Here is a 14476-nt window from a genome sequence, read left to right as displayed (position 1 = left end):
AGGACGACAGCAAAGAGGACGACAGCAAAGAGGACGACACTCAGAATGGAACACAGAGGCACACCATTTTCCTGGATAAAGGTGTCCTACAAGTGAGGGGGATGGAACATTCTGCAGCAGTAAGTATAACATTTGTCAGATGACCATTTCATCACAACTGAGGAAATCGTGTTCTTTGAAGGTCGTCAGGGAGGAGTAAAGCTGCCTGTCAGCCATAGGAGGCTGCCATTTAGGCATGCAAGCAGATGGGGTAGGAGTCAGCAAATGGATAGCATGCAGGAAATGGTCGCTCAAGTAGGTGACAGAACGAACCACTGAAGATGATAGGCAAGCTGGGCAGTGCAGAAGGATAGGTCCAAATGGGAATAGGCGTGCGAGGAATCGGAAAGGAAAGTACGTGCTCTGGTGTTAAGGCAGAAGAGGTTAACTTGGTTAAGAAGGTCAGTGAAAAGGCCACCTCTCTGACAGGTCCTGGGAGAACCTCAGAGAGGATGGTGTGCATTAAAGTAAAGTCACCGAGTAGCAAAAATGGGCGAGGTAGCTGCCCGATAAGTTGAGGGAAGTCTAAACTGGTGACAGCGAATGATGGAGGGACATACACAGAACTGGTGACAGCAAATGATGGAGGGACACACAGTATGGAGGGAAAAAGTCAGGTGGGGAAGGAAAAGGCAAACTGCAACAGGTTGAAGATTGGTAGTCAGGGAGATGGGTTGACTATGAACGTCATCCCGTATGATCAGCATGACGCCACAGAAGCAGGAGGATCCTGCTCCATGGGGTCCACAGAAGCATCAGTTTGCTTATACGGTCAGTCTGTGGAGTCCCATGCCAAAAAATGGTTGGTGGCGCACACTGGCGACATGGAAGCTGGGCGGGCTATGGTATCATGTGCGGACACCATTGAAGAGGATCTTCGAGGTGGCAGAGGAGAAGATCGTATAGCTTTGATGGACTTCAAGCCTTTCCAGTTAGGTGAAGACCCGGGTGTTTGGCTAGAGGGACAAAGGAAGTCTTCACAGGACTACTCCTTCTGTCCCTTCTGGCTGACCAGTTGTGTAGCTGGTGGTTTCACCCCTTGAGAAGAGAGTTTGATGGCTTGTTGCAAAACTGGATGGCGACATGGTGATGCTACCTTGACACTGGGCGATTTCATAACCTCAGAGCTGAATTGGAGGTCAGCATGTCTACGTGGCCATGTCCTTCATGGAGCGAGGGGTAACAAGAACAGAACTATAGGTACCAGTCGGAAGAACACAGGGTTTGCGACTAGCCAGTAACTTGCGAGCAATTGGATAAGGCACCATTTTCTTTACGCGGATATCTTTAACAGCCTGCTCATCAAGCTACGTGGGACACTCCTGAGAGGAGGCAGCATGGCCACCATTGCAGTCGATACAGTAGGGAGAAGGAGGTGGACAATTGCCCTCATGTGCATCCCTACCACAGGTGACATATTTGGCTAGGTGTCGACAAGACGTTCTAGTGTGGTTAAAACGATGACACTGGTTGCAGCACATCGGGTTTGGAATGTATGGCCGGATGGCGATAATTTCATAGCCTGCTTTGATCATGGACGAAAGCACCACTCTATCATAGGTGAGAAAGAGTGCAGGAGGGCACTAAGGAGGAATCTACCTTTGAGGGCACTAAGGAGGAATCTACCTTTTTCATTACATGATGAATGGTAATGACACCCTGATCAGAGAGGTAAGATTGTATTTCGGCCTCTGTTAGACCGTCGAGCAGCATGATGCAAATTACACCATGGGAACACTTCGAAGTTCTATGGGCCTCTACACGAATAGGGTAGCTGCGGAGAAGCAAGGCAGCAAGCAGTAGTTGTGCTTGAGAATCAGAAGTGGTCTCCAAAAGCAAAGTGCAATTCCTTAAATGAGAGCAGGATGTCACAGGGCCAGCAATTGCATCTACATATTTCTGAATAATAAACGGATTTACTGTGGTGAAGGACTGACCCCCATGATTGTCAGCGTCTTCGATGGCGCGCTCCTTCCAACTGGTGGCCCCCTTGCACAAGGGGGCACACTCACCTTAGGTGATCATTCACACCTCCTGAACAACTGATGGAGGGACCAATCGGCAATTTGGGAAAGTTATAGCTCAGGCAATCGCCCCACTCTGGGCCTGGCCTGTATCAGGGGTTACGTGCAAACCCTACCTGTAGACCCGGGGCTGGTAATTACGTGTTACCCAGTCACCTGTTCCGCATCAGATGTGTGGGCCAGTCTTCAGTAGTACACAGGGAGGAAGATGGAGAAAGAGGATGATTTAACAGTGAAGCAGAGGAACGAGAGGAGAAGGGAAACAAAGAAAGGAAAAGGGAGTGACAAAAACAGGTGAGACAGTTCGCACGTCAGTGACAGAATGCACAACATTCCCAATAATACCCCAGACATGCTCCCCAAGGGAGGGGAAAAAAGAGTATCAAGAGGATAGACATGCAGCACGGAAGGGAAAAAATGCTGCAAAGGCCGGGGCCCCCTGGTAGCCAAGCACGAACCCACTGAAGAGTGGCAAGCCCCTTGAGGGGGGGGGGGGGGGGGGGGGATGATGAAAAGATGATTAGAAAAACACAATACTTAGTTGCCAAAAAAGCAGATAAAATCTCCACCTGGCTGGGAAATGAACCTGAGCCTCCCCACATGGCAGTCGTCCACACTGACCACTCAGTTGTGGAGGCAGACTTCTATAAGGGAACAAAACTGTATAATAAATTTCCCCAAGGATAAAAGATTACTCAAATACATCTGTTCAAAATGGAGCCAAAAACATTCTTTATAAGTAATGCACACAACACAATTAAAGAAGAACTCAAAGTACTGGGTAATAACGAAAGGGATTAACTCTTTGTCACATTTAAATAACTGATCACAGTACTGCTTTTACAAGAAAACCATGTATCAGGATCTAAAGAGCTGGATGGTAATGTCTTGCCCTTCTCCCGACTTCAACATCCCACTGTGTAATTAAATGTTGATGACCATGGAATCAGTTTTCCAAAGAGACTTGGCCCAGAAGTCATCAGTCGGTATACTCAGTGTGTGTACGGCAATAAAGAGCAGAACTATGTTTTATATTATAAGTTACCAGAAGCAAATTATATAATAGGGACCAACCAAATGAGGAGGTGCTTGGAGACGCTACCTTTTAAGAATTCTTGGGTCGTACAACATCTCAGTCATAAGTATGAAGAACATTCCAACAGTTTCTACAAATATCATAAGTTTTATAACCAATTTGTTGCACCTATAATTTCTAAATACATCAGCATTATTTTTAATATTACGTTCACACAAAAATAAAAAATGAAGTGCTTTCCTGCTGTATATGTTTGCAACTTAAATGTACAATGAACTTTCAAATGAACATTTACAGGCAATATAAATGTTCCATTTGAAGTTCAGATAAAAAATAGTGAAAAATCTTGAAGACAATATCCAACAGTAACATGATGGCTGTGTCAAATTTCTGAATGCATATTTTGCGTTGCTGTTTGCTGCTTTCTGTAGTCCTCCACTGTCCACCTCTTTCAGACAATTCAATAATTTGACCAACTTTTACATATTTTCACTTTTTTTGAAGTTTTCTTTTCACTAAGATCATGGAAATTCTATTTCTTTCTTCAGCATACTACAGATTTTTTCGGCAAATGAGTTGCTGGTAGGAACTGAAAATATGTATGACCTTAAACTCAGATGCTAGAAATACCAGATGTCAACTGTGGTCTGCTATTTTAAGCAACCTACCAAAATTTGGTCTTCTGCTTTACTTTTATCAATGTCTTGCATACACATTACAGAAATCACATATTTCATTGTATAACTCATCTTCATCCAGGTCGAGATTCATTTTGTTAGTAACCTAACATACTGCCATTGTAAAAAGAAATCATTTTGTTGTTTAAGCAAAAAACTTTTTTGCAGATTAGACGTGCTGTTTTCAGAAAAATTCAGTTTTGGGCCAAAAAGTCAATGCAATGTGACAAAGATTGTCATTTTCAAAACACAATCTCTGTGATTTTGGTATTTCATGAACTTCCTGTCCTAAGAATTTATCTTGTTTGCTGCTCCCTAGCTTGCTCTTAAGGTCACTTATTATTCTGTCCAACTCAACAGAAGATAACTGAAGTGTTTTCTAGCAAGCAGTTTCAAGCAGGGAAAAATAAACTAGAGAAAATATACCAATGGATAGTATTCAGGACTGAACATTCAGTTTCTTCAGCATAATTTGAAGTCACAAACTGCAAAATCAATCTTTAATGATCTTCCTTGCCCTCTGAAATAAAATCCAACTTTATGGCAGGCCAGCAGTTTACAATTATGTCAACTGCAGGAAGTAGTGAGAGCCATCTTGTACAGACATGTCATAATATTTTTTGAAACTGTCTCCACAAACTCTGAAAATTCCCTTAGTGAATAAACATTTCATGCAGAGAAACTAAATCCAGCGTAGAGTTTGAGGCCTCTACACCATGAAGAAATTGTTTTAACAACATGTTTTACAGTATTACTTATGACATGGCAGTTGCAGTTAGCTCTCCAAATTGACAGATTCTTGTTTTTCTGTTAAATAAAAACTGACTTTTTTTGCAATAGCTGACCGGAGCATTATCAGCACTGTATGCAGTTACTTGATTCAGATTCTGTAATGTTCTTTATTACACAGAAAATGTCTATTTCTTCGGAGTCTTCATAAAAATCTAGCCCTCTCTGATGTACCCCATGGTTAACATCAAAGTACTTACCTACACCGGGAAAAGTTTTCATATTTTGTCAGTTTGAAGTATCCAAGGCCACAGGAAAATAAAAATGTTTATGAAGCTAACTTATGACTACATCTTTACACTATGTGTCAAGAATAGTTTCCAAGATAGTCATTGCCTTAGTTCTTCCACACAAAATCTTCAATGCAATACTAATGTCTGGAAACAAGGAATGATGCAATTTCATTTGACAATCCAATGACTTTTTGTCATGGCCATGTTTTACACTGTAATAAAGAGATGCACATTCTTCAGATATATGTTTCTTTACAAATGAAGTTGAAATTGTTTTATTTTTGTAGTGCTAGTGTTGTGGCAAAGAGAGAAAGAGAGAGAGAGAGAGAGAGAGAGAGAGAGAGAGAGAGAGAGAGAGACAGAGACACTAGGCCTACAGCTTTTCTTTCTTCAAATTTTATCAAAAAACATGGCAAGGGGAGTAACAAACTTTGCTGTGAAGTTTTTTCTTTAATCAGCCAGGTGAAAAAAAAGCTTGGTTTTCTCATCAGTCTTTGTCGAAAGCAGTATACTTTAACTTTCTTGTTTAGAACACATGAATTTGACAAATAGGCATCATTGGAGGAAGAATGAAACACCTTTTCTGAATGCTGAACCTTCCCAATTTTAAAATGCTCAAACTGTATGTGAAACATGCTGGCAACCTAAATACCCAGTAATACCTAATTTAATGGACAAATGTGTATTTTGAATTGTGAACAGTGATTGGTGGAGAAAATTCATACTTAATTCCTGCCTTCACTTGCACGATTCCTCAAATTCAGCAGAAGGCGAGATAAAAGTGTCTCCCGAGTCCCATTACCCAGTATGTGGAAGTGTGAATTCCAGGACAATCCAGATGAAAACTGGACAGGTGGGAACACTGGGTAATGCTGTTGCTAAGATACTGATCTCATATTTGGGACAATGGGGTTCACTCTGTCTGGCCATCCTGATCTAGGTTTTCCTTAATCACTTCAGGTAACTGTGGGTACAGTTCCTTCATCCAGGTCACAATCCACCACTTGACCTATCCTTATAGACCATACTTATCTATTCTCTCTCTCTCTCTCTCTCTCTCTCTCTCTCTCTCTCTCTCTCTCTCTGCATGTGTGTGTGTGTGTGTGTGTGTGTGTGTGTGTGTGTGTGTGTGTGTGTGTGTGTGTGGAGGGGTGGGGAGCGCACGGCACACATGCATGTGTGCTTATTCCAAGCTGCTGATTTTATTGTGTTGCCATTATAATCTCTATATCATTGTGATATTATCCTTGGATGAATAAAAATAAACTACTTCCAAATATTCCTTCAAAATGAAAGTAAGTGTGTCATCTTCTCCCACACCCAGTCAATTAGTGTACCACTGCTGTGGTAAATTATGTAATCAGTGATAACAGTGGTACTGAAAAGCTTCTTAAACACTGTAGATTTCTACTAAAAAATACGTAATACCTCTGAATTTATATGTATTAATAAATTAAAGTCCTCTCTTGCATTCTTCTTTCTCTCTGAAGCTCTTGCAGTGATTTTGATACTGGTGTTATTCCGTGTCAAATCTGTAAGTGCTACAACTTGACCCTCTTTGATTCATTTGAAGTTAAGTATGCACATAGTATACATAAATAGTAACACAAAATAATTTCACATTTTTCTGATAAATGGCTATCGGGTAATAAGTGCTCAAACATGTGAAAAAAATATCAAATTTTTTACTTGCAAAACAATATTGATTTGTTCACAACTTGTGTTCTATTTGAGCTCACTTGAAAGCTACCTTACAGGGCTTTAATATGACAAAACATAATTAGCTGAAAATATATATTTATTTCTTATAAAATCATGATTATTGAATTCACTGAGCTCTGAAATACTTTATTTTTAAAATTCTCAAAAAAAAAAAAAAAAAAAAAAAAAAAAAAAAAAAAAAAAGTGCGAAAAATACTATTTTCTTCTACATATTCTGGAAGGGGATGAGCATCCAAAACTATCAAAAGTAATTGTACATTTAAGATGGTGCCGGGGAACGCCTTCAAAAACTAATTTATTTTAAATATTAGGCCTACTTCTCATTAACTGTGTGTTATTGTGTAATAAATGCTGACATTAAGATACAATAGCTTAGAACAGGTAGCCGGAAAAAATATTTGTCTCATCAGTGTTGAATTAAGAAAAATAAGCTGCAAACCTACCTTAATATCATAGATAGACCTAAAATCTGTTATTAGTTCTTGTTACCTATTGAGATGAGCCACATCAGTCCAACTCATCATGCTTCTTGTCAATAGGTTTGTTGCAACTATTTCTACACAGAATAATGTATATGTTTGCCCTATAGCAGTTTGAAGGTTCAAGATTGTCTTTAGATTGCTGTTGCTTATGGAAGGAGTGTGAATGGCTGAAGAATGTGAAAGATGTGAATGGTCCACATGGCTGTAAGACACTAACTGCTATTTCATCCTTTTCCTAATTTTTTTCCAACTACACATGCTGACCACCACTAGTGTCCATTATATTCACAAGCAACACCTCTATAAACTGTCACAAAATCCTCCAATGAATTTATTGATTCTTTTCTGACAAATTAAAATGATTTACTTGACATTTCTTTGAGGACAAGTCAGCAATTGGCATTCCAAAAAAGACTGAAAACCGAGCTTAAAGAAGGCAAGTTTTTGGTGATTTTACTGAGAACTGTAACTTTGCTGTATAGGATGAAGTTCAAGGTCACCACTGGACCACCATACAAGCAAAAGTTCATCCCTTTATAGCTCATTAAGAGGATATGACAAACTTGAGCACACAAGTCTTGTCATTATATTTGAGTGCCTCACACACTACTCTGTTGCTGTGTATCTGTTCCAATCCTACTTTATTGACTTTCTGGCCAAAAATTTAATAAAAAAGCCAATAAAATTATATTATGTCTCTGATGCCCAGTACAGTATAGCCCAGTACAAATGTAAAAATCACTTCATCAACTTGTGCAATCATGAAATACATTTCTATATCGAAACCCAGTGATATTTTTCAGCCTGCTCTTCTCATGGTACAAAAGCTAGCGATAGTGTTGGTGGAACAGTCACGTAACTGACTAACCAAGAAAGTCTGCAGCACCCATACACAGATCAAATCCTAATACCTAAGCAACTTTATGCATTTGCTAACAATAGTGAGGAAGAGGTCAGTTTCAAGTATGCTATTATGGAAGATCACGGAAATGAAGAATGAAACTTATGGATATATTTGAGAAATGTTCGCAACTGTAGGGACACAATAACTCCATGCCTTTATTCACTTAAGCAAGAACGAAGCAACAACAAAAGTATCTGGATTCTACTGAAAGCAAAATTGAATTGGTGACAGTTGTTGATGGTGATCAAGTACCATTTGATGATTTCAAAGGTCACTGTTTGTGAATATAATTAACAATGGTGGTTAGCCTGTGAAATTGGGAAAAAATCAGGAAAATGATTAAATTACAGATAGCTCCATACATCCACATGGACTATCCAAATCTTTCACATTGCCCACTCAAAGACATTCTTTTCATTAGTAGCAGGATACTAAAGGTAATTTTTAACCCTCAAACTGCCACAGGGTGAACATATCTCAATAAATAATAAGATCTAATAAATGACTAATTTTAGGCATAACACTGGTATTCAGCTGCATTGATTTTGTGATGGTTTGTGACTAGTACTTTTTAATTTGACACTGATGGGGGTTTCTTTTACTATAATTTCTACTTTATTTTGATGCCCACATTTAACTATGCAATAACATACAGCTAATGGGAAGTAGTCCTAACAATTAAGATATATTAATTTTGAAGGTGTTTTGGAGCAACATGTTAAACATAAAATTACATTTGATAGTTATCCCACACTCATCCCAACTTGAAACTTCCAAAACATATAAAGAAAAACTATCTTTTGTTCTTTTTCTTACAATTTTAAAAAGCAGTTTTCCCAAATCCAATAAATTTGATAATGATGTTTTAATACAAAATGAATACATGTTTTCAGGTAATTATAAAAGAGCTTTCAAATGAACTCATTAGAACATAAGTTGTGAGCAAATCAGTGTTGTTGCACAAGTAAAAAATTTATTATTATTATTATTATTATTATTATTATTATTGTTGTTGTTGTTGTTGTTCATCATCACATTACTCAGTAAACTTTCATCAGAAAAAGGAAAAAAATTGTTTTGTGTTACTATTTATGAATATTGCATGCATACTTAATTTAAAATAAATCTAATGCGATCAGGCTGAAAATCATATTTTCATTTGTTGATTTGATATGGAATGATCCATAGTTTTCTTTAACAGACTGATTCACAAGGAAACCATTACACCATACAAGTCATTTAGCCTTGACACTTAGTGATACTTGTGCGAATCTGGAGTAGATTGCTAGTAAACAATAAACTAATGCCAAAGCAATTCCAATAAATATCCATGTCGGTATGTTAGCATCAGTCACACTTTTTTGGTAGTAATACTTTACTGAGGCCAACAGCCTTGCCATCGTGGTAACAGCAGTTCCCATCACATCATCTAAGTTAAAAGCTGTCGGGCTGGCCTAACACTGGGATGGGTGACCGTACGGTCTGCCAAGCGCTGTCGGCAAGCAAGGTGCAATCAGTCCTTGTGAGGCAAGCTGAGGAGCTACTTGATTGAGAATTAGCGGTTCCGGTCTTGGAAACTGACATACGGCCACAGGAATTGTGTACTGAACACATGTCCCTCCATATCCACATCCAGTGACACCTATGAGCTGAGGATGACACAGCAGCAGGTCAGTGCCATTGGGCCTTCAGCGCCTGTTTGGGAGGAGTTTAGTTTTTTAATACTTTACAAATGTGGCCTGAATTGGGTGCTTCTGCTAACTGATGTATAATTTGACTGGCTCCATATAACATGATGGGATTTGTGGAAGTTCACAGACTCCACATGCTTTTGAGCAGAGGACACTTTGCGTAAGTAATAGTCACACTCATACTAACCCCCCATCCTCCCAGTAGGCTCTTTCTGACTGAACATTAAGAGTAAGGGCTGAAGTATGATAGCTGACAGCCCCCCCCCCCCCCCCCACACACACACACACTATCTTGTGGTGGTGACAGACTGACCTGTACTGTAGCCTAATGTCTAGGTTAGGTTGAAACCTGATTACTTATTGGTTGGTAAAGCCAAACAACGTGAACGCGAATGGGAAATAAAGGCTGTGGTAATATAATGACCTGTCACGTAGCCTGATGTCTACATTGTCGACATATTTAACAACTTTTCATAACAAAACAAACTTTTTGTTATAAAAAACTGCAAGGTGAATTCAAAATGCCTACATTATACAACAGACAAGCCTCCAACAAATATTTGAACCTTTATACTCACTTTGTTAATGTATATTCATGTATATAACTTTATATGCCAACATTGACAATACAGTTTCTGCCCCTTCAGCTGGAATCCCTGCCTTAAAGTATTTAAATGTAATCTCAGCCAGTGACTATCATTTTAACATCATTTGAGTTTCAGTCTTATTGTAAACTGATCTTCACCCTGTGTCTCACAATCATCTTCAATTCAACAATTTATCCCAGTAGACAACTGAAATGGAGTGAAAGGAGTTTCTTACCTTGCCCAGCAGAAATCTAGCTCAAATTATATATCATCCATGAAATTCATCATGCATACTATGATAGAAATGTCTATCTTCATACATATTATCTCAAAATTCCCCCTAAAGACTAAAAATGCTTCCACATCAGTCGTATGTTGCTCCCCTGCAATTTCTATCCAGCTCTTCAGGTCCCTACACCAAAATATAGGATGAAGGTTTCGGAAGTCCATTACAAATTTTCATTTTCTTAATTTTTATTTTTTCTTCCTTAAGTTTTCCATGTAAGTTACCGAATCACCATAGCAAAATACTGACTGAAAATGAAATTTACACACAGGTTTCTCCATTTGACCAATCTCTTCCTTTAGAAGAATCACATGAGCGAGCATACCTTGCATTTACCTACATTTAATGCAAGATGCCAATTTTGTCAGTATCATCTGGTACTTCATTTCAGTTATACAACAATGATAATTGTAAATAGTGAACACAGCAACCAGCAAACCAACTGATATAACATTGGAACTTTCATGAGTCATATCTATAATTCACCTTAGTTTCTGATAACCATTCACTTACCAAAACAACATACTTGTCACATCAGTCAATTTCTTTATGGCAATACTGTGTATAATCAGATTTACTACAGAAATGAGATTATTAACAAGTGTGAAATTGCAGTTAAGTCCAAACACTCTGTAAATGATTCAGTTACTTATAATTAAATATTTTCTGGGGGAGAAAAATCCTGCACACCAACCTATCAGATCTTAATAACTTTTCAAAGTGATGCAAAGATGAGTAACTTGTTTTAAATGTTTAGAAATGTAAAATAGTGCACCTGAGAAAATGTGAAACCATAGTACCATATCAATGAGTCACTACAGCAATTAGTCAACTTCTACAAATGCATGCATGTAACAATTTGTGAGGACATAAAATTGAATGGTGACATCAGTCCAGTTAAATCGTAAGTAAAGAAGGTGGTACACTTCTGTTCACTGGTAGGATACTACAGTCAGTCTACAAAAGAGATTGCTTTCGAAACACTCTCACAATCCATTGTTGAATACAGCTGAAGACTGTAGAACCCATAACAAATAGGACTGATAGGGGATATTTAAGATGCACAAAGAATGGCAGCCCATACAGTCACACATTTATTTCAATCATGAGAGAGCATCAAGGAAGTAATGAAAATACTGAATTGGCAGACACTCATCTTAAGTGAGAAAACTAGGAATATTTTACAGCCCCTATTTACCACTCTTGTGAGGTCCACAAAGACAAGATTAGTCTAACAGTAAGGGTAGATGTATTTAAACTGCATTGCTTCCCACTTTTTAAGAAAATTTTGATGTTATCCACGAGTGAAAGCAACACCCAGACAAAAGTGTAATTTTGGATTTACTCCAGTAAATCTGTTCACTTCACAAATTACAGCAGTTTTTCAGTGCACGACAAAGAAATCACTAAGATAAGTAGTGTCACACAAGTTCAGTCATGGATAGTGCATGTTGAATGCTTCACTCAAATATTAGGCCCCAGGAAACAGGAGAGTGCATGTTTAAGCAGTTATTTATCAAACATTTATACAACATAAACTGCGATGTCATGTGACTAAGGGAACTATCTGAAGTCTGCCTAAAAGCGCAGAGTGAGTATGATAACAGCTTGTCTGACACAGAAAAATGAAATGGTAAGGATGCCCAAATATCCCAATTATTTTGCAAAAGAATGTTAGGTCTTACATTTTACCAGTGTTGATATAAAGGCCCCTCATGCTCTCGTGGGTACATGCCAGAGTGTTGTGTTTATGGAACAATATTTTGATAAATTGACTTCTTAGCATTGTGTGTTCCCTGAACCTGATGAGTTTAAGTGATGTGGGAACTGCTCTCACTTTTATACAAGCAATTACTCCATCTTTCCACACTCCTTGCTTCAGTGATCCATATTCATCTGCACCCAAGCATGTTTTTTCCTGTCTGAAGCATTTAAAGTAGGCCTAGAGAACATGTGTGAGATAATTATGTAAACATTTAATTTTGTAAGAAATTCTATATTAAAGTTGGATTAGGACCTTTTTAAAGTGCATCAATAGTCTTTTGTATAGGTGGGTCCACAGCCACTGTTAATTTGTTGAGGAAGTCAGTTTCCTGCATAAGCTGCTTTTCTTTATTTTTATCGTTTTTAATAATCACTTTATTTCATGCTTTAGCTGTTAGCTACTATCATTCCTTCGCATGTTTTCAAGCTGCCTCTGTTGCTTGTGTCACAATGAAAAAAAAACTGTAATTGTATGACATTTTATATTCCATGCATCTGTGTGGAGAAAGCAACATCTGACAGCATCGTCAATAAAGATATCTTACAATTGTGATCATTATGGGCACAACCTGTACAAACATCACAGCTCACACGCATGAGAGACATGACAAAATACAGTTGGGGCTATAACTACTACAACTGTGATACATCTTTATTACGGATGCCATGATACGTTGCTTACTTCACTCAGATATGTGGAATATAAGATGATGTACAGTTACAGCGTTCCATGGTGATATAAGTAACACAGGCATGTCAAATCAGCCAATTTTAAAAATTATTCCCACCTGACTATCTCCAATTTTGTTCAAACTCTTACCATTGTTGCAGGCACAGCTCAGCTCAAAGGAAGTTCTGTAAAGTTTTAGATAAACATGTGCTGAATTTGGAGGTCCCTCAGTCAATGTTCATATTATCACGAATAAGTAATCTTGTTTAATAACACTTTATAAGCTGACAATTGTAGTGAGAAATCTGAAAATTGGTATTTCTACTTGCCTTTTGGTGTCAAGTTCAAATATAATATGGACAACGTCAGTGAGGTAGTAAATTTTCTAGAGCTGCTGCTCAAAGTGGCAAAGTGGGCAAGAAAATTATCGTAAGCTTGCCACCCCAGTTTCAACCATTGATATCTCCAGCTTAAATCATTTATATTTCACCATATTTGTTCCTTTTTATTAAGACAGCTGACATAAGATAACATGATAAATATTAACTTTAAAGTTTGTTTAGTATATGAGACATATGGACCCAGACCGGGTGTTTTAAATATTGCCATCAACTTTGACCAATGTTCTGGGTCAAGTACCTCAAAATGGCAGTCAGTCAATTTTTTCTGACTAGTTCAATTAGAAAGAGCAAATTTTTATCTATCAGGTACCAGTATGTATATTTTGTATGAGGAATAACACGTAAACAACTTTCGAGTGGTAAACATGTATTTGATGTAAATGGATGCATGAGAAATCATTTTTAAGACCATATAAATGTGTACTTTCACTGGTCCATGGTGGTAGTCAAGTAATCAATTTAGGAAGAAACAAAAAAACAAAACAAAAATGGTAGCAGCTCTGCTATTAGCAGTTTAATGAAATCAGCGAGAGTCACCATGGGGCCATATCTGATAGCCACACAAGAACAGCAACAGGTGGGTCTCCTCATACAGGTTGCCAAGCCTGAATCTGGTTGCTCTGCCATATTCCCAAGTATGTTACAGGGTTCTTAATCAGGTTCCCAAGATTGAGTTGCTCCTTACCATAGCCTAGACATATATTTTTCTTCAGTATTGAATAAATTTCAGCCAGGAAGCTTGTACTGCCATCCCATCAGTGCTGCAGATGGGGCAGAAATGTTGGTTACAATATGCTGCTCTGGAACTTAGCAATAGTCTTTTCTATCTGGCCAATAGAACAAATGTGCAGGACCTTCATAATGCACGAAGTCTATTAACACATCTTGTTCAAGTGATATGTCACTGATATTTCCGATCCACCATTTACTGTCACAAATACAGGCTATACTCTATTGTCCAGGTTGGAGATTCAAAACCTTTTCCCCGAAGCAGCTTGTGACAGACTGGCCAATGTTAATCATAAAAGATGCTGTATCATTTGAAACTTTGCTAATATGAATTCCTTTTTCTTCACACGACACAAATTGGTGACTGCCTCTTGTCCCAGACCTGGTTTTAGCATTTTCAAATCTTTTTTCTTGAGGCAATCTTACAATTTCAGCTTCAACC

General features: G+C 38.2%; 1 protein-coding gene across 1 annotated transcript in view; it reads right to left on the bottom strand.

The window, feature by feature from the left end:
• The window catches only part of LOC126162007 (nuclear fragile X mental retardation-interacting protein 1), a 161119-nt gene that overhangs the window by 138022 nt on the left and 8621 nt on the right, over positions 1-14476 (bottom strand). The gene's annotated exons all lie outside the window — the stretch shown is intronic.

The sequence above is a fragment of the Schistocerca cancellata genome, chromosome 2 (genome assembly GCF_023864275.1).
Source record: "Schistocerca cancellata isolate TAMUIC-IGC-003103 chromosome 2, iqSchCanc2.1, whole genome shotgun sequence".
NCBI lineage: Eukaryota > Metazoa > Arthropoda > Insecta > Orthoptera > Acrididae > Schistocerca > Schistocerca cancellata.
This window is presented reverse-complemented; position numbering and strand designations above follow the sequence as displayed.